The following is a 19,978-nucleotide window of genomic DNA, read 5'->3' as shown; positions in this document are numbered from 1 at the left end:
TATAAAAGGGAGCCGTTGATCACATTGTATTATTTTGTTCTTAAAAAAACTCTTTCTTACTCAACTTAAGATTCATCTTATGACTTTCGTGAAATCGGCTGCGGTGCCTTTAATCAAGTCCAGCCAGAGATAGATTTTCTTAATTATGAATATTGGTGAATAGCTTTGGTCGAAAATCACTACTGTCATTTCCCAGCCAATTACTTATGTACAAATTCAGTGACATTTAACTGATGGCTTGGATGTGTATTCATTCAGGATGCTTGCTAATAAATAGTGATTAATGGCAGTGATATTGGTAATTACTAAAAAATAATTGTAAGCATGAAACGTACTTGGTAACGAGCAATGGAGAGCTGTTAGTATTATTGTGAGAAACGGCTCCCTCTGAAGTAACGTAGTTTTCGAGAAAGAAGTAATGTTCCACTAAAATATTTGAATTTGATTTCGAGACCTCGGAGTTTTATTTTGAGGTCCCGAAATCAAGCATCTGAAAGCACACAACTTCGTGTGACAAGGGTGTTTTTTTTCTTTCATTATTATCTCGCAACTTTGCCGAACAATTGAGTTTGTTTTTGTCAAAAATTGAGATACACCAAGTGAGAAGACTGGTCTTTGACAATTACCAAATGAAATGTGTCCGGTGTCTTTTAAGGTTATGGGTCCAAGGTTGTAGCTACCACGGTCGGAGCCGGTCGGCTATGACCGGCCCGAGCTTTCGCCGACCGGGATCCAACAAAAAATATCGAACTCCGACCGGCATAAATTTATGTAAAATTGTTTAAAATGTCATTGAAATAATTGAAAAATAAAGACAGCAATTATGATAAACTCCTAATTAGATGTGTATTTTATTTCTGTAAAAACAATCAAAACAATTTTCTCTCCAAAACCGCGATCTTCTCTGTGATTGTTGCTTAAAAATAAGCCGCTAGAATGCTGCGAGTTTATGGCGTACTAAAAAAGCACGCACATTCGCCGGCGTGCGTGTAGTATACATGATGCACAAAACCACATGGTAATACTCACACGGTCGCCCACTGGTTCATGTAGCATGCACAGCACATTACACACTCAGCCAGTCCGAAGTCCATTTTAACCAAGATATCGCACGCTGTGATTGGCCATTGATGGCTGTTGATAAATCCATATTCATGAATTCTTGGCTAGCCTTTTTCACAATACACCCTCACAAACGGAGTAAAGAATTGGCAACCGTTGTGCATCACGCCTGCAGACTGTGCACAATGCACAGCCTTGGAGGAATGCTAATAACATGGACAACTTCTGCCAACAGAGGGCGTTGCTGGCCAAAGTTCATTGAATTATTTCTCAATGTGTGTTGTTGACCGGTCGTTGATTCACGAAGATTTTGTTGCAAACGGAGATCAGAACATGTTCAAAAACAAACAATTCTCAAACCACAAATTCATTCAAATGGTTGTAGATAATTTAGGACATAAATTAAGAGATAAAGTCGTCCATTTTTAGGGACTTCACTTCCGTGTTTTTGTTTTGTTTTTTTCTTTAGTTTAATTTGTTTTTATCATACTGTACATGCAGCAGGCTAGTGAAAAAGAATTTTGGTTGGTTCGCACGGCGGGCGATTGAAAAAAAAAAGTTAATCTGATGGGCAGACAAGGTTGGTGGAGTTGTCCAAGTTGCATGCAATTTTTATTTAGAATTTTCAGAGTGAGTGTAGGGTTGATGATTTTCCTGTCTATTAGTATTAATACTTGTGCAAAAAAAAAAATATATATATATATATAAAGAATGAAATGACAAGAATCAATTTTTGCGTTTATTGAATGCACTTCGTTCAGAGATTGTCAATGAATATAACTAAGTGAAACGTGGCTTTTCTATTTTACAAAATTTACTCCTTTTTGAAATGGAATAGTCTAGATTTTGCGGCTGTGTTTCTGAACTTGTCTCTCCACTCTGCATTGCCTGCTGATGAATGTATGCAACTGCAAGCCTTTCAATTGATAAATTCAACACTCAAAAATTTTGCCTAGTAGTCTACCTACCCTATTTTGAGATAGGATTTAAATAGTAAACAGAATATATTTTATTTATAAATTTTACCCTGACATTTTACTTTAAAACTTAATAATTATTATTTTCTATGGCTCCCTGGGCATGTTTTTTTCCTCTGGCAATGACTATGTCAAGGCACAAATGGGCAAGACATAGAGCCTGGGGAATCCATCAAAGCTTAAACAAAACCTAAAACCCTTCAGCTTCCAAAGACGCTGCCCCTGTTGATCCCACCGGGTTGTGAGGCGCTACGCTGCCCCCATACACCCACCCTCTCGACCAAGCTCTCGACAAAATTAGCCGGCATCCAATTTGCCCTAGCTACAACCTTGTATGGGTCTGTGCATACGACACCAAACACAATGTACACAGACGTACATTAAACTTACATGGTTTGAATGTGGTAGAAAGCTTCTCTTAAAATATTACTGGCTGAGGTGATGTGGTTTTTGCGAAATGCGTAAAACAATTTCACGAAAATAATGTTTGTGAGACAAACATAGTTTTAGCATACTCTCCTGGGAAACAATGCTCTGTAATTTTCACTTCCTTTTTTTTTGCTCAGAGTTTACGACTATTGTGTGGCTGGAACTTCTACAGGTAAAAACCTGTAGAAACCTGTAAAAATTATTCATAGTGAGTAGTAGGGTTCACTCATGGCCAAAATCTTGATCTACGAAAGGTAACAAAACCCTTTGCTTTACTCGTTATATAAACGCCACAACCGCAAAGGCAGCCAGCTTTATTTGCGATAGAAGGCAAACATGTTTGTAATAATTTAGTACACAAAAAAGTTGGCTGGTTTCTTAAAAGAGTTGCGACGGGGAGGTATCGGTTGTCTTATAGGTCACGTGGTTGCCGGACGCCATTTTGTCGTCCAAGTATAGATGGACTGCACATGACGTCATTGACCACCATCTTTGTAACAAAACCTTGTATATTACGATTTCGAGTATCATCCCTTTTAACTTTCAACACCGAGAGATAGAGAGGGAGAGTTGGCGTAAAATCGACTTAACACATCGTCCCAACTATAGCGGTTCACGGCTTATGTTACTCTTCGTCGGGTCTGCCCCGCAGCGTGACGAGTGAAATCCCGGCATTGATTTTAAAGGCACTGGACACTATTGGTTATTACTGAAAAATAAAAACTTACTTGCTCTATGGTAACGAGCAATGGAGCGCTGTGAATTGTATAAAACATTGTGAGAAACGGCTCCCTCTAAAGTAACGTATACTTGAGGAATATGTAACTTCTTACTCAAATAATTAAAATATATCAGGTCTGAAACCTTTTAGGCATATGAAAGCACACAAATATTGTGCAACAAGGGTGTTTTAATGTCACTACTCTCTTGCAACTACGATGACCAATTGAGGCAAGTTTTCACAGGTTTGTGATTTTATGCATTTATGTTGAGATACACCAATTGCAAATACTTGTCTTTGACAACAACCGAAGGTGTCTAGTGCCTCTAAGACGGTGTGACACTACGCACAAACAGCAGGGACACCGCCAATATAAATTCAGACACGGTCGTATGATAATGGCAAGGTTTTTAAGATAATTGGCAATTAATTTCCCTTTCCATGGTGAATCCTTATCCCTTAAAGGGTCTATGTAACTTTTGTAGGACCTAAAACACAATGTTACACTAAACTTTCAGTTTGAAGATAATGATAGTAGAAAGCTTCCCTGAAAATACTACGTGCTGAGGTGCTGTAGTTTTGGGGAAATGAGTAAAACAATGTCATTAAAATAATTTTCGTCTCATTAGACGAAAATTATTTTAATCATTTACAAACGTATTTTCATGGCATATTTTACCTCATTTAAAAAACTACAGCACCTCAGTAAGTAATTTGAAGGGAAGCTTTCCACTATCATTATCTTCAAACCCTGGTCTTATGTAAATCTATGGACATTTTGAAAAAGTACCCAAATCCTTTAACGAGTGTTGTGACCTAGAACAGCTAATAGTATGCAACTCACACCCTCGATAAACTTATTGCTATCACCTTCACCCCCTGCCCCCCCCCCCCCCCCCACCGTCACACCATGCAACAGCCCAACTCGAGAATCTAATCAACATTTTGTATCCCATTAATGTATTGCTTTCAGAGACACGTTAGTAATATAATTGTCAAAGACCAGTATTCTCACTTGGTGTATCCCAACAAATGCATAAAATATAAATCTGTGCGAATTTTTACTCAATTTGGTCATCAAAGTTGCAAGAAAATATCGAACACAAATTTCACTGCTGCACAAAATTGTGTAGGGTTAAAGGCACAGCCGTCGATTTCACCATGATTTAACCAAACTCTTCCTAACTATTGGATTAATCATAAGACTTGAGGACGAATTAAGTTTCATAAACATGTACGTTTTAGGACGCAGTGTGACTTTAGGATGAGTTACACGTCTAACTCGAGATAGGACTAATCAGTTAGCGTTTTTTAAAATCGGCAGCTGGGGTGAATAAGGTCTGCATGCTACAGTGCAGGGTTGGGACTCGTCCTAAGTTCCAAGATTATTCTTAAATTAGGAAGAGTTCTGTGAAATCGACGGCAGTGCCTTTAAAGACACTGGACACCTTTGGTAATTGTCAAAGACCAGTATTCTGACGTGGTGTATTACATAATAAACCAGTGAAAATTTGAACTCAATTGGTCATCGAAGTAAAAGAGAATGATAACATAAAAAACACCATTGTTGCACAAAATGTGTGTACTTTCAGATGCTGAATATAAAAGGGCTTCAGGTCTGAAGAATTCTAAATATTTGAGTGAGAACTGTACCCCTTTCTCAAAAACTACGTTACCTCAGAGGGAGCCTTTTCTCGCAGTGTTGTATACTATCAACAGCTGCTCCCCATTGCTCGTTAGCAAGTAAGTTTTTATGCTAACAATTAGATTGAGTAATTAGCAATAGTGTCCATAGTGCCTTTAAAAATAATGATCATACCGGAGAGTACATACGAGAATCATCAGTGTAATGCATCCCAGGTTTGTCTTTAAAGGCAGTGGACACTATTGGTAATTACTCAAAATATTTATTAGCACAAAACCTTTCTTGATTACGAGTAATAGGGAGAGGTTGATGGTATAAAACATTGTGAGAAACGGCTCCCTCTGAAGTGCCTTATTTTTCGAGAAAGGGGTAATTTTCCACGAATTTGATTTCGAGACCTCAAGTTCTAAAACTTGAGGTCTCGAAATCAAGCATCAGAAAGCACACAACTTCGTTTTACAAGGGTGTTTTTTATTTCATTCATATCTCGCAACTTCGACGACCAAATTGAGCTAAAATTTTCACAGGTTTGTTATTTTATGCATATGTTGAGATACACCAAGTGAGAAGACTAGTCTTTGACAATTACCAATAGTGTCCACTGTCTTTAAGTTAAAGCCAAAAATATACTGTCCTTTGGTTTGTTGAACCGTTCTAATGTTTTAATGTTATACTGTACTATAATCAGTATTTCCCAAGGGCCTACTTAAAGGCCCGGAGGCGTCAGAAGCAGCCAACCGTGACGCATGCGCTCTGCAGATGTCTCATGCCCCAGTGCACACAGACGAGTAAAACAAAACCCAATGAACATTCATTTAAAAACACTCATGTGCAAGGGCGAAATCGGGCAGAAATTAAAAGCAAATGTTTTCCGCGTGATGTTTTTTTTTTCACAAGAAGACAAATTGCCCGCCAGCCTGTCTTTGAATTATTGTCATCGCCAAAGAATCCCCTACGACTATTTCATGAGAGGCACTTTATTGGTAATTACTCAAAAAATATTTGTTAGCCAAACAAAGTATTTGGTAACGAGAAATGGAGAGCTGTTGATAGTATAAAACATTGTGAGAAACGGCTCCTTCTGAAGTAACGTGGTTTTTGAGAAGGAGACAATTTTTCACTCAAATAATAAAAGACTTCAAGCCTGAAACCTTTTATATAATATAGCACAACAAGTTGTGCAACAAGGGTGTTTTTCCTCATTCACTCGAGTCCAAATCTTCACAGGTTTGTTATTTTATGCATATTATGTTGGGATACAGAAATAGAGAAAACTGGTCTCTGACAATTTGACAAACGTGTCCAGTACCTTTAAAGCCATTGGACCCTTTCGGTACAGAAAAAACAAAAAAAGTTCACAGATTTACAAATAATTTACAGGGTTTACAGAAGGTAATGGTGAAAGACTTCTCTTGAAATATTAGTCCATGAAATGCTTTACTTTTTGAGAAAACGGTAAAACAATATAAATTCTCGTTAGCGAGAATTACGGATTTATTTTAAACACATGTCATGACACGGCGAAACGCGCGAAAACAAGAGTGGGTTTTCCCGTTTTTTTCTCCCGACTCCGATGACCGATTGAGCCTAAATTTTCACAGGTTTGTTGTTTTATATATAAGTTGTGATACACGAAGTGTGGGACTTGGATAATACTGTTTACCAAAAGGGTCCAATGGCTTTAACAGAGATTCACGACAGGGATTTAGTTAAAGTAATAACTTGAAGAGCTCCGTACAGGAGTAATGTTTAACTGACAGCTAATAGGTTTGAGTGTTTGGCTGCGGGAGGTTCGACTTGGGGGGGGGGGGGGCTGTCTGCTGAGGGCAGTGCGAGGGTATACATGTATACGTCTATAGTTTTAATTAACTCGCTATGTAAATGCAAAAACTGCAAAGTCATGCCTACCTCGTTTGCGAAATAAAATAAGTAAGTTTTTAGGCTTACAATTATTTTGAGTAAAATATTACCAATAGTGTCCACTGTGACACAAAAATAAGTTAAAACTCTCTCAATATATCGCTCTGTCACATACCATCCAACATAGTAAATCAAGCCATTTGCAGTTCTATTAATAATGCCACATGTCTGGTAGGCATACGATTTGCTTAGTCATTAGATACTCTTCTTCAATTTGAATTCCTATTATATTATGCCAGTTGATATCTCACATGACGCAGAGGTATGACTAGCTTCGACCGCTGAGTGCACGTTAGGCCAAATAAAAATAAAAATATGTTTAGCATTCCCGCCCGCTTCCTTTTTACAGGCCGCATCCTTTTTTATGATATGCGATTTTTTTTTTTCGAACATAAAGTTCTTACTTTACGAAAAATAACGTATATTTTCACGACTTCAGCAACATAAAATAATTTTGAAAAAATAGCCAGGCCGTTTGTATAAAAAAATGTGTCGGGCTGCCCCCCCAAAAAAGAGGGGAAAAAAATAGGAAAAAGCCCCTCTTCATGCTTTTTTGTTTAAAGGGAAGACGCTAAACATGTTTTTCCTGTTTGCCTTATGACTCGTTATCGATCCAAACACTTTTTCTTTCTTACTTTTTCTTTCCTTTTAAATTGCAAATTGAATTATCGAGGCACCTAAAAAAAAACTTTAAAAAAACCTTTATTTCATGATGTTGTTGTTGCTTCTCCTCATTACTCTATTCGTGGCTATAAAAATACCATGCATCATAGTGAAGTTTGCATAATGATGAATAATTGTCCTGTACAAATTGCACTAGCTATTGCATCAACGGACCGTACTGAATGGGTTATAATGAGAGCTTGTGATAGCGTTATAATGCAGCTTTAGAACACATCGGTTTCAATGTGTTGACGTCTATGGCCATTAAGTGCAGTGCGATAACAATTTGTTTCGGTGGTTTTTCTCTTGAACGAGAGAAAATGATGTGTTTTTTTACGCAGACAATAGGCGTATAGAGACTGAATTAAAGGCAGAGGACACTATTGGTAGTTACTCAAAATAATTGTTAGCATAAAACCTTTCTTGGTGACAAGTAATGGGGAGAGGTTGGTGGTATTAAACATTGTGAGAAACAGCTCCCTCTGAAGTGCCATAGTTTTGGAGAAAGAAGTAATTTTCCATGACTTTGATTTCGAGACCTCAAGTTTAGAACTTGAGGTCTCGAAATCAACCATCTCAACGCACACAACTTCGTGTGACAAGGGTGTTTTCTTCTTTCATTATTATCTCGCAACTTTGATGACCGATTGAGCTCAAATTTTCACAGGTTTGTTATTTTATGCATATGTTGAGATACACCAACTGTGAAGGCTAGTCTTTGACAATTACCAATAGTGTCCACTGCCTTTAAAGGCACGGGGCACTGTTGGTAATTACTCAAAACAATTGTTAGCATAAAACTTACTTCGTAACGAGCAATGGAGAGCTGTCATTGTGTAAAACATTGTGAAGTAACGTAGTCTTTTAGAAAGAGGAAATTCTCACTCAAAATAATAAAAGGCAATGCATGTGAAAGCACATAAAGTAATGCAACAAGGGTGTTTTTTCTACAATCACTCTCTTGCAAACTCTAATGATCAAACTGAGTCAATGTTCACGGATGTGTTATTTTATGCAGTGTGTTGGGATACACCAAGCGAGAAGACTGGTCTTTGACAATTACCAATAGTGTTCAGTGCCTTTAAAGCGACATTGTCTCATTCTTTCAATTTGGCGGGGAAATATTTGTTTAGGTCTTTTGTTCATTTCACCTTGACACGACTTTCACAGTCCGACTCAGCGAAGGGGAATCGAGGAGATACTTTGAGTTCGGGCAATAAATATCGGATGGATGTCCGGGTTGAAAAACACAGTATAGCATTGTATTGCATGGCCAAGCATGGACTATATGTGGAGTTGCTAACCGTGGTATTATGTTATTACCATAGAGCTGTATGGTTATTACCAAAACTATTGTAAACCTTTGTTATATTCTATATCAGATTAAACGCTATCCCCATTAGGGTTAGAACCGAGACTGATTGTGATCGCGATCGGGAAGTTATAGCTAACAAATATTTGGTATTTGATTCTACAATCAGATAGTCTTTCACGAATATAACTAATAATTATAATAATAAAAGACATATATATGTAAAGCACCTCAAATGCAAAATGCCTCTATGCGCAAAGAGAGAACAATATAATTATAGAGTGACTGAAAAGATACAAGTATTGTAGACTATAAATAAACAGCGCCAAACAAAATGAGTTTTTACAGAGACATTGTATTTTTCTTGTCTTTGTCATGTTTTTTTCTGTAGGTTATAACAACAACAACAAATTGGCTGATTAGTATCCATTCTATCTTGTAAAGCTTTATTTAAGTAGGATTTTAAGCTTTATTTAACTGGCCATTTTGTACGATTTTTTTTTAAACCTCAGCTACAACTTTGTATAGGTTAATTATAGGAACTGGACACTATTGGTAATTGTCACTTCTCACTCTTGGTGTATCTCAACAAATGCATAAAACAACAAACCAGTGAAAATTTGAGCTCAAATGGTCGTCAAAGTTGCCAGAAAATAAATAAAGAAAAAACACCATTGTCACACGAAGTTGTGTGCTTTCAGATGCTTGATTTCGGGACCTCGTAATCTAATTTTAAAGTCTCGAAATCACATTCCCTGAAAATTACTCCTTTCTCGAAAACTACGTCTCAGAGGGAGCCGTTTCTCAAAATGTGTTTTACTTTCAACAGCTCTTCATTGCTCGTTCATTATTTTATTTATTTGTTATTTATCCTGGGGAAACCTCTCAGTGAAACACTGTTTTTCAGAGGTGCCCAGCAACTACATACACATTCAAATTTTTAAATTGTATTAATATAAAAATATCTTTACCTAGTAAGGTTACCAAGTAAGGTTGTATGCTAATTATTTTTTTGAGTAATTATCAATAGTGTCCACTGCCTTTAAAACAGTGAATTGGCTACATGAAAACCTACTGTATGTTAATTGTACATCCACTCACCAGTATATGGTGACACTTGAACCATGGGGAATTATTGATCGTGAGCTTCCATGGTTAGAGTGGACTGCAATCACAGACGAGCAATTGAATGAGACACGCGAAGATACCACAGCACTCAAAATGCACACAAATCAAATGAATATTTTAAAGTGATACCGGTTTAAGTCACATAATTATGATAGGGGGAATTGATACAGTAGTTTTGCTTTACTCTCTATGTATCAAGATAAGGTACAGCATTGAGAGAAAAGTTAAGCCAACAAGCCAACAAATCATTCCTTACACTCCTATCAAATAAATATTTAAAGTGATACCAGTATAAGTCACAGATGATAATATATATGGGGATTTGATACTGTAGTTCTTCTTACTGTCTTTGAATCAATATAAGGTACGGTTTGAGAGCAGAGTGAAGTCAAATCATGCCTCACTCCTATCAAATGTATATTAGTGATACCGGAATAGATCACAATTTGAGAATGATATAGATATTGATACTGTAGTTTTTATTACTCTCTTTGAATCAAAATAAGGTACAGCATTGAGGGCAGAGTGAAGCCAAATATTCCTTACAATCCTACGAAAATGAAAAGTGATACCGGTACAGGTCACATAATTAAGAACACGGGAAATTGATACTGTAGTTTTGCTTGACTGTCTTTGAATCAAGATAAGGTACAGCGTTGGTAATGTATGCAAAACTGCTTCTACTGGTAATGGTATGCTTACTGTCTTTGAATCGAGATAAGGCACAACATTGAGAGGGCTAGCAGAGTAAGGTCAAATAATTCCCCACACCCCTTAATCAGTTTCATGAAATAGCTATCATACAGGGATGGCACTTCATTGATTCTCGAAGAAAAACCCATCACAGGAAATGAAATAGATTTTCACCCACATGCGGCTCGTTAGCGTTCTTCGAGCGTGACTGTATTCGGTTAACCGATGTTTGAAATATCGGGTTAACCGAATACAGTGACACTTACTGCAATGGCGTATCACTGACAGTGATCATTATTCGAATACGTTTGTGAGGGGAATCGGTTATTCGTTTTGGCGAGTAACGTACCCTTGCCCTTGAGTTAAGCGCCCGACAACCCCCCCCCCCCCCCGCCCACAACATGAAAAAGAACCGACAGTGGAACACAATTCCAGCTGAGCTTCGGCTGTGTGCACAATAAAATACTTAGTTGCTATGGTAACGTCGTGTTCTCTGCGTTCATAATGGGATTATAAGCCTCGATTGTTAGAACAACAAAGAGACCAGACTATTATCCGACTTCAGTCACCCGCGTTCACGTCCAGATGACCCCAGACGAATGAACCGGGGCCACGGAAGTGACGTCACATTATGCAAAGTGAAACTTTTGGATGAAGTCCTTATTAACTTCGATAGCCGGTGATAAAATAATATTGTATCATTACATTTTTGAGAGATTGATTTGTATAATTGTTATTGTGTGTTTAAAGACAAAGTAATTCTTTATAGTTTAAAGAACCGTTGTCCTATATACAATAAAACTAACACGTGGATATTAGAATAATGGAAACATTTATTTTTGAGTAATTACCAATAGTGTCCAGTGCCCGTTGTATTGTGTTCCTATGTTAAACTTTGTATACTGTCAAGAGGCCATACACATTTTGTTCCTGGTGTGGGACAGCCAATTGTTTTATTGCCCTCTATCATTTCTTTTCCTTCTTAACATTCTTACAGCGATCTTGCCCTTTGTGTTTGACAGAACAAAAAACACACCTAAATTTGGATCGTTTGCATCCGATTATTCAAAATCTTAAGTGCATGATATAGGAAGAGCGCTGTGCAGCGTCTCGTATTGATTTGATGTCAATGTTGATCTTAGTGTTTAATACTCTAAGTCTCAACGACTACGAGATACCGTCCCCGGGAGGCGCGCGTGGCGACCACTGTCTCCCCCGGCAATCGATCCATTTGAACGGCACGACCTCGACGAGAGGCAAGAATGATTTTCTTGATCTTGCGGATGCCATTTTAGTTTACACAGTCTGTACGTTTGGTGCTCGGTTATGTGACATGGTGCACACGGGCCTACACGGAGACCACGGACTCATTTGTCCTGGGCCCAATTTCAAAGAGCTGCTAAGCACAAAAATTTGCTGAGGATGAAATTTCTTCCTTGAGTTGATAAAAACAGGATTACCAACCAAATTTCAACGTGATTTTCAGGATAATCAAACAACAGCTGAATGTCAGTACCAAGCAATATGCAACAAACGTAAATTTGGTTGGTAATCCTGTTGTTATCAAGGAAGAAATTTAATGCTAAGCATTTTTGTTTTTGCTTAGCAGCTCTATGAAAAAGGGCCCTGGTCTTAGCCTTGGTGCTCCTTCAAAACTTGCCCATAGACTTTAAGATTTTTCAAGGGAAGTGCCCTTTACAAAATGAAATTGGCCTTGCCGTCTCCGAGGAGAGGCCTGCTGCCTCCTTGTATTGTGTCTGCATTGGGAAACAAAACAATTTCGAGTAATATTTACTGCTTATATAAAACATATTTCAAACCATCATCATTTTGCAGCGATACATCTCACACGATGTGGACTAAGGGCCACAGACCCAGGATAGCATGAATTTTAAAATTGTAGTATTGTTATTCTTTGTATATCATCCGCAACTTGGTCTTTTGGCCGCCATATTGCATTTTTAATAAACCAATTTGCTTAAATAGATTCCTGCTGTTGGCACAAATGAGCAGGATACCAGTCAAAAAAGGCAAAGTGACACATGTGTTTTGGGCTGGTAGGCCTATTCTGCTGGTAAGCATTATGTGTTTTTATCAGCTACTACTGTTCGTACTCGTAGCTCTATAAGATCTTAAACAAAAATACTGCTAAGCAGATTTATTTGCTGCCTGAGAAATGTTTACCAGCTTTACTAAACTGTTTTTGAGGAAGTAATCGCTTGTAAAACACACTGGTGTATTTCCTTCCGCATGGATGTAGCGGTCAGTCAGCGTGCAACCGTGCAACTAGACCATGGGAACCTTGTTTACAGCATGGAGGTAGTGTGAAATGGGGTGGATTTCACAAAGAGTTAGGACTAGTCTTATCTCGAGTTAGGACCAGTTACTCGTCCTAACTTAGGACTATCCATGCAATGTGTATATCTCCTAGGACTAGTCCCAAGTTAGAACTAGTCCCAACTCTTTGTGAAATCGACCCACTTGTCCATTTTGGGGGTATTCTGGCAGGCAAGATACTATACACTAGACCTATGGGAAAGTTGACATTTTGTGTCATAACTTTCACATGAATCTAAGAGTTATAAAGTAAAAGTTGGACAAGATTAAAAAAGTGCCCCTTTTATAATATCAAAAGTTGATAGGAATTAGACAGTGCAATCTCCATAAAATATAAGATTTTATGTTTGTGTCCATTAGGCTGTGTACAAATCATGCCTGCAGGAAGTCCAGGCTTGGTGGCTCTTTTGTAAACATGTGATGTTCATATGTGACATGTGATGTTTATAAAGGAACTGTATACATTTTGTAATTGGAACTGTTTTTCAATCTTGTATATATTTACTACCACACTAACCTGGGAAAAATTTAGTTCGAAAATGTGGTAGAATTTGTTTGATATTGCCGAAACTCTGGAGCGGTATGATGTCCACGCAGGGAGAATAATCTGCACTTGGAGTACACAATCTGAGAAAAATTACTGTCAGTAACGCTTCTCAGATTCAAATTTGGAGGCAAAAAGTGATAGGGCATATAATAGGACCCGATTACACAGAGCTTTCTTTAAGCACAAAAAGTTGTCAAGCACGCTTCGCTTACCAGAACAGGGTTACCAGCCAAGTCAGCATGTCACAAATAAAACTTTTGACTGCTGGCCTATCCTGCTCATTTCTGCTAAGCAGACAATGCAAAGCCCAGGGCCCCATTGTATTAAGCCCAGGACCCACTTTCATAAACGGTTTAGAAGAAACTTCTGCCTTACAAATTCATTACAAATTCATTTGCTAGGCAAGAAACAAGCGGGCGTCCAGTCACAGCATTGGTAAAATGTACAGTATCTTGACTGTGTTAACCTATTTTGGCTAAGCACAAGCTATAGTGCTTAGCATTTTTTTATGCTTACAGGGTTTCTGAAATTTGGCCCAGATGTCAAGGTCGTTCAACCATGATAGACAGAAGGCCAGACTTCCGGTTGAACCTGTGTATTTTATGTCCAGGTTAGCCTTGACTTTTGGACAAGTCGTTATGTCTGTCGCTCAGACTCTCCTCGCGATTCCCGCGGTATTCTCGCGAGACTGCTGGCCCCGGTAGACTATTGCTCTCACGACTACGATTCAATGGGGAGTAGAAGTCGGGCTCCCCACAGTTCGCGCGAGAGTCGTGATCTCGCGAGAGCATCGCCCAAGAGCAGTGATCTCGTGAGAGCACCGCCACAACTCGACTATCTTACCGCGTGGGACCATTAATGACTTGTCCACAAGTCTAAGGATAGCCACGTTGTTATACAACTACACAAAGCTGCTAGCCTTATTTATGCTAAGCATGGAAATAGACTACCTATAGCAGATACAGGTTGCATGAATTGTAGACCAATTAAAAATACACATTTTAAATAAAACCTTACTTGGCAAAGAGTGGTGGGGAGCTGTTGATATTACAAAACAAGGTTAGAAACGGCCCTTTGAAGCCATGTTATAGCTTTTAGAGAGAGAGGTAATTTTTAACCCAAACATTTGAACCCCGGAAAGACTTCAGGCACGAATTATCTGTGAAAAGCACACAATTCTAAGCAACAACATTTTTTTGTTTACCCATTATTTTCTCGCAACTTCGATGACTAATATTGAGCTCAAACTTTCCCAGGTTTGCTATTGTATGCATGATGTTGGGATACACAAAGTGGGGATAATGGTCTTTGACAACCAAAAATAGAAAATGTATACCCTTGCCCTTGCCATTCATTCATAACAATCACTGCATGGCGTGGTACACCCACATTATTTAAAGGCAGTGGACACTATTGGTATACTCAAAATATTTATCCGCCATAAACCCTTATTGGTAACGAGTGATGGGCAGAGGAGATTGATAGTTTAACGCATTGTGAGAAACAGCTCCCTCTGAAGTGACGTATAGTGTTCGAGAAAAAAAGTAATTTTCCACGAATTTGATTTCGAGACCTCAGAATTCGATTTTGAGGTCTCGAAATCAAGCATCTGAAAGCACACAACTTCGTGTGACAAGGGTGTTTTTTTCTTTCATTGTTATCTCGCAACTTCGACGACCGATTGAGGTTAAATTCGCACAGGTTTGTTATTTTATGCATACGTTGAGATACACCAACTGTGAAGACTAGCCTTTGACAATTACCAATAGTGTCCAGTGTCTTTAAAGGCACCTTTGGTAATCATAGTTGTCAAAGACCAGTATTCTCACTTGGTATATCCCGACATAATGCGTACAGTTGCAAACCTTTGAAATTTGGGTGAGAGAATAATGAAAGAAAAAACACCCTTGTTGCACAAATCTGTGTGCTTTCATATGCATATAAAATGCTTCACGCATGAAGTCTGTTATTACTTGAGAGAGAAATTACCTTTATAGAAAACTACGTTGAACTTCAGAGGGGGCCGTTTCTCACAATAAGTTATATGTCATTAACTCTCCATTGCTCGTACACCCACAAGATAAGTTTGTATGCCAACATTTATTTTGAGTAATTACCAAAAGTATCCAGAAAATGATTTCACAAAATGTTAAGACTAGTCTTATCTCCAGTTAGGACGAGTTACTCGTCCTAATTTAGGACCAGCCTTCAGTTTATAGTATCTCCTACGACTAGTCCTAAGTTAGGACTAGTCCTAAGTTAGGACTAGTCCCAACTCTTTGTGAAGTCGACCCCTGTGCCTTTAAAAGGCTCTAGTGACTCATGAGGAAGGGCTTGGCATTGAACAATGATAGAAAAGGTATTCTTGTGTACATACCAACAATTCACCTGTGACATAATAAGCATGGCTGTTTACAAATGAACCACAACATAGTCTGTTAATCTATTTCCTGCTATAATATGCACAATTTTTGTATGAACAAAATAATGTACAAATATCTCACTAAGCCAGTATAGGGTACTCTACAAGCGCAAGTTTGTTCAGTGAGGTGACAATGACTATACGCCCACACAAGCACATTATCAATAACAATTTGGTTTAACTCTTGTTACAACACTGAAAATAATTGTACATGTATACCTAAAACTACCAACACAGATGAACTTTCACGCTTACCTTATCATTAACACTTCTGGTTCTGTTTTAAAGGGGCACTGTCGAGACTATTGGTGATTACTCAAAATAATTGTTAGCATAAAAACTTGCTGGTAACAAGCAATGGAGAGCTGTTGATATTATAAACATTGTGAGAAATGGCCCCCTGTCTCCTTGCTCTAACATAGTTTTTGAGAAAGAGGTAGGTTCTCACTCAAAAACTTTTCTGGGCATCTGACAGCAGACAGTTTTTTGCAACTAGGGTGTTTTTTTGTTAAAGGGAAGGTACACGTTTGGTAATTACTCAAAATAACTTAAAAACGTACTTGGTAACGAGCAGTGGAGAGCTGTTGATAGTATAAAACATTGTGGAAAACGACTTCCTCTGAAGTAAAGTAGTTTTTGAGAAAGAGGTGATTTCTCAATAAAATGTTCAAAGACTTCTAGCTAGAAGTCTTTTATTCCTATCTGAAAGCACACAAATTCGTCCAACAAGGGTGTTTTTCTTTCATCATTTCCTCGCAACTTTGTTGGGACCAATATTGAGCCCAATATTTCACAGGCTTGTTATTTTATGCTTATGATGAGATACACCAAGTGAGAACACTGGTCTTTGACAATTACCAAACGTGTACAGTGCCTTTAAAGCATCGCAAGCGTAAGGTCGATCCGTTTAAGATGACAAGGCCTAAAAAAAAACATATCACTGGTTCTGTTTCTTAAATCACTTTTACTGTAAAAAAAAAAAAAAAATGCAATACAAGCAAACAACAGAAAAACAATAACGGAATTTAGGCCTAAGAGTTTGGCCTTCTGGATTTAGGCACTGGACACTATTGGTAATTACTCAAAATAATAGTCAGCATAACAACATACTTCGTAACGAGCAATGGAGCGCTGTTGATACAAAAGTATAAAACATTGTGAGAAACGGCTCCCTCTGAAGTCGTAGTTCTTGAGAAAGAGGTAATTTCTCATTCAAATAAAAAAAAACACTTCAGGCCTCAACATAAACACAAATTTGCAACAAAAGCAAACTTAAGAAAAACAATTTACAGGCTTTAATGCTTTGACCTTTCAGATTTAAAAGACTCACGCGTGGGCGATACCCATCATTAATTTACACACGTTCATCCGTGATTTAATTTGAACGGAAAAGCTTGCACTAACATCCGCTCGTTTCAAATTCGCCGACAGATTGCAGAAATAAATTTTGTAACACAATGAAAAATGAAACGTTCAACAGCAAATAATATTAAATATATTGACACCTCATTGTGCAATGCCTCAAATTCCATATAAATAATGTTATATTATAGCAAAGTGTTCTCACCTATGCAAACTCCGTATAGCTTAGAACTTGATTTTCTGCATACAAAAATATCACCAGAAGGAAATCCAGGTGCGATGTATAGTCGTCTAGTCGCTTTACAAATCACAGCAATGTGTGGGTTGAAAAATAGAAACACAGGAGGCACTCTGAGCTTGGGAGTGTTATCTCGCACAGATGTAGATTATTAACAAGCAGGCAGTTCATATCCTCAGTTGTATTTAGGTCGCTCGATAAAAAAAAAAGAGCGCCAGCAGGCAAAGTTCATGATCACAGCGTGATGCACTGCCAAATGTTGTCAGTGTCAGTGCGGGGTAGTCACACGTAAACGCACTGTGTTGGGTGGTGCGGCTGTAATGCTATTGACAACGCCGCGAGGCAGGGCCGTGTGTGTGTGTTGCATGATGGCATGTTGCAACGGGTGCGCGTGCATCGACTCACAGTTCATAAATAACGGTCGGTAGAGCGCCCTCTGTGACAAACAACCGTACAACCTGCGAAAGTTGCACGCGGTGTTTTTGTCAGCAGTTTTGACAGATGTGTTTAAATTATCCAACCCTTTTGTATAAAATACAACCGATTAGGTGATTAATTAACTCTTATTAAAGTGGCACCATGCATGCCTTGTTCTAAAAACGTTCCTATGGCATATTGTCAGCAGTTTTGAAAGATGTGGGTACATTATTCTGCCCTTTATATTGTTAAGTACACCCGAGTTGCACCATGTCTGTGCTGGTTTAGAAAAAGTTCCTCAGTGGTGGATGATTAGCTGTGTCAATTGGGTTGCTGAAGCTGCATAACCCTTGAGAGCTTAGACTGTTTTGGGAATGGGAGACTTTCTGGGACGATAGAGGGCAGCAGACTTACCGGGTAAATCCATTGTTCTCAGAATTATGCGCATGTTCAGAACTACGTAAACAATGGAAACTTACCCGGTATGTCTGCTGCCACCTAGCGTTGGAAAGTCTCCTATTACTTTAGCCATGCTGGTTAATAATTGCGGGGCTAATCATCCTTACTCGCAGCTAAGAGCTGAACTGCGAAGGACGCGGCTAAACATATTTAAGAAGCAGGCATGCAAGGGGGCCTTTAGCTGCCGGCCACATCAACCCATTATGACCACAGAGCACAGCCAAGATCGAAAGTGTTTGAATTTTTCCGAAGGGAGGAAAACCTGATGGTCTGGAAAACCTTGTGGCACAGCAGAGAACCAACGCGCAACTCAACTATGGCCCGGCCGGGAATCGAACCGGGGTCACCTTGGTGAGAGGCGACCGCTTTACGCACAAGCCAACCATGCCACCCTTTGTAGTAGTTTGTGAAATAAGCACATTGCGTCATATAATGCATTATATATAATGTTCACTATTGGTTTCCAAAGCTGCATACTCCTGAGGAGTTTAGATGGTTTCAAGAATTCCTGATGAGCTAAGGCAGTACAGAGTATGGCACTTTGACAATTAGTTTTAAGAGCCGATCCATTAACAATTTCTATTAGGCCCTACCTAACAGTTATAATTCATAACAACGTTAAATAGAACATCAAAACACTTAATTTTATTTACAGATTTTATTAATCTAAAAGCACTTCTTTAACGCTTGGTACAAATATTAACATATGTTCTGGTATAAATTGATGGTACAAGAAAGGGAGGGTGTAAGTTTTCCCTTTAAAAAATATGAATTTTAAGAAACAATTCTGACATGAATTGCGGTTGCCTTTCGTGGCTCTTAAGCATTGAATTGTCTTTGGTCTGGAATAAGATCCTAACCATTAATTGCTTCTCTCCCAGTAGAAAAATAAGTTTCATCTCCAACAGTCAGAACCAAAACGCTCTCACAGCACATAGTATTCATGCACTGTATAGATGTACTCCACACATGATAACATTATAGAAGGCTGGCACAGTTTATTTATCATTAACCACAGTGGATGATATTGAACGGTCAGACAGTAGGAGGGTTGACTGTGTACTGTATAGATGTACTCCCCACATGATAACTATAGCAGGCTGGCATAGTTCATCGACAATTCCACCACAGAGGATGATATTGAATGGTCAGACAGTAGGAGGGTTGACTATGCACAGTGTAGATGCAATCACCACATAATATCAAACTGCAGGCTGGCATAGTTCATCTACAATTCCACCACAGAGGATGATATTGAATGGTCAGACAGTAGGAGGGTTGACTATGCACAGTGTAGATGCAATCATCACATGATATCAAACTGCAGGCTGGCATAGTTCATCTATCACTCAACCACAGAGGATGATATTGAATGGTCAGACAGTAGGAGGGTTGACTATGCACAGTGTAGATGCAATCATCACATGATATCAAACTGCAGGCTGGCATAGTTCATCTATCACTCAACCACAGTGGATGATATTGAACGGTCAGACAGTAGGAGGGTTGACTATGCACAGTGTAGATGCAATCACCACATGATATCAAACTGCAGGCTGGCATAGTTCATCTATCACTCAACCACAGTGGATGATATTGAACTGTCAGACAGTAGGAGGGTTGGCTTTGCACTATATAGATGCATT

The 19,978-nt window shown here is 38.6% G+C and overlaps 1 protein-coding gene across 1 annotated transcript in view; it reads right to left on the bottom strand.

The window, feature by feature from the left end:
- Positions 1 to 18,177, bottom strand: part of LOC117304986 — a 30,472-nt gene extending 12,295 nt beyond the window's left edge. Inside the window, exon 1 of the mRNA XM_033789649.1 lies at positions 17,424 to 18,177. The gene's annotated coding sequence lies outside the window, so the exon portion shown is untranslated. The remainder of the gene's footprint in view (positions 1 to 17,423) is intronic.
- Positions 18,178 to 19,978: the final 1,801 nt, after the last annotated feature.

This window comes from Asterias rubens, chromosome 22, assembly GCF_902459465.1.
Source record: "Asterias rubens chromosome 22, eAstRub1.3, whole genome shotgun sequence".
Classification (NCBI taxonomy): domain Eukaryota; kingdom Metazoa; phylum Echinodermata; class Asteroidea; order Forcipulatida; family Asteriidae; genus Asterias; species Asterias rubens.
This window is presented reverse-complemented; position numbering and strand designations above follow the sequence as displayed.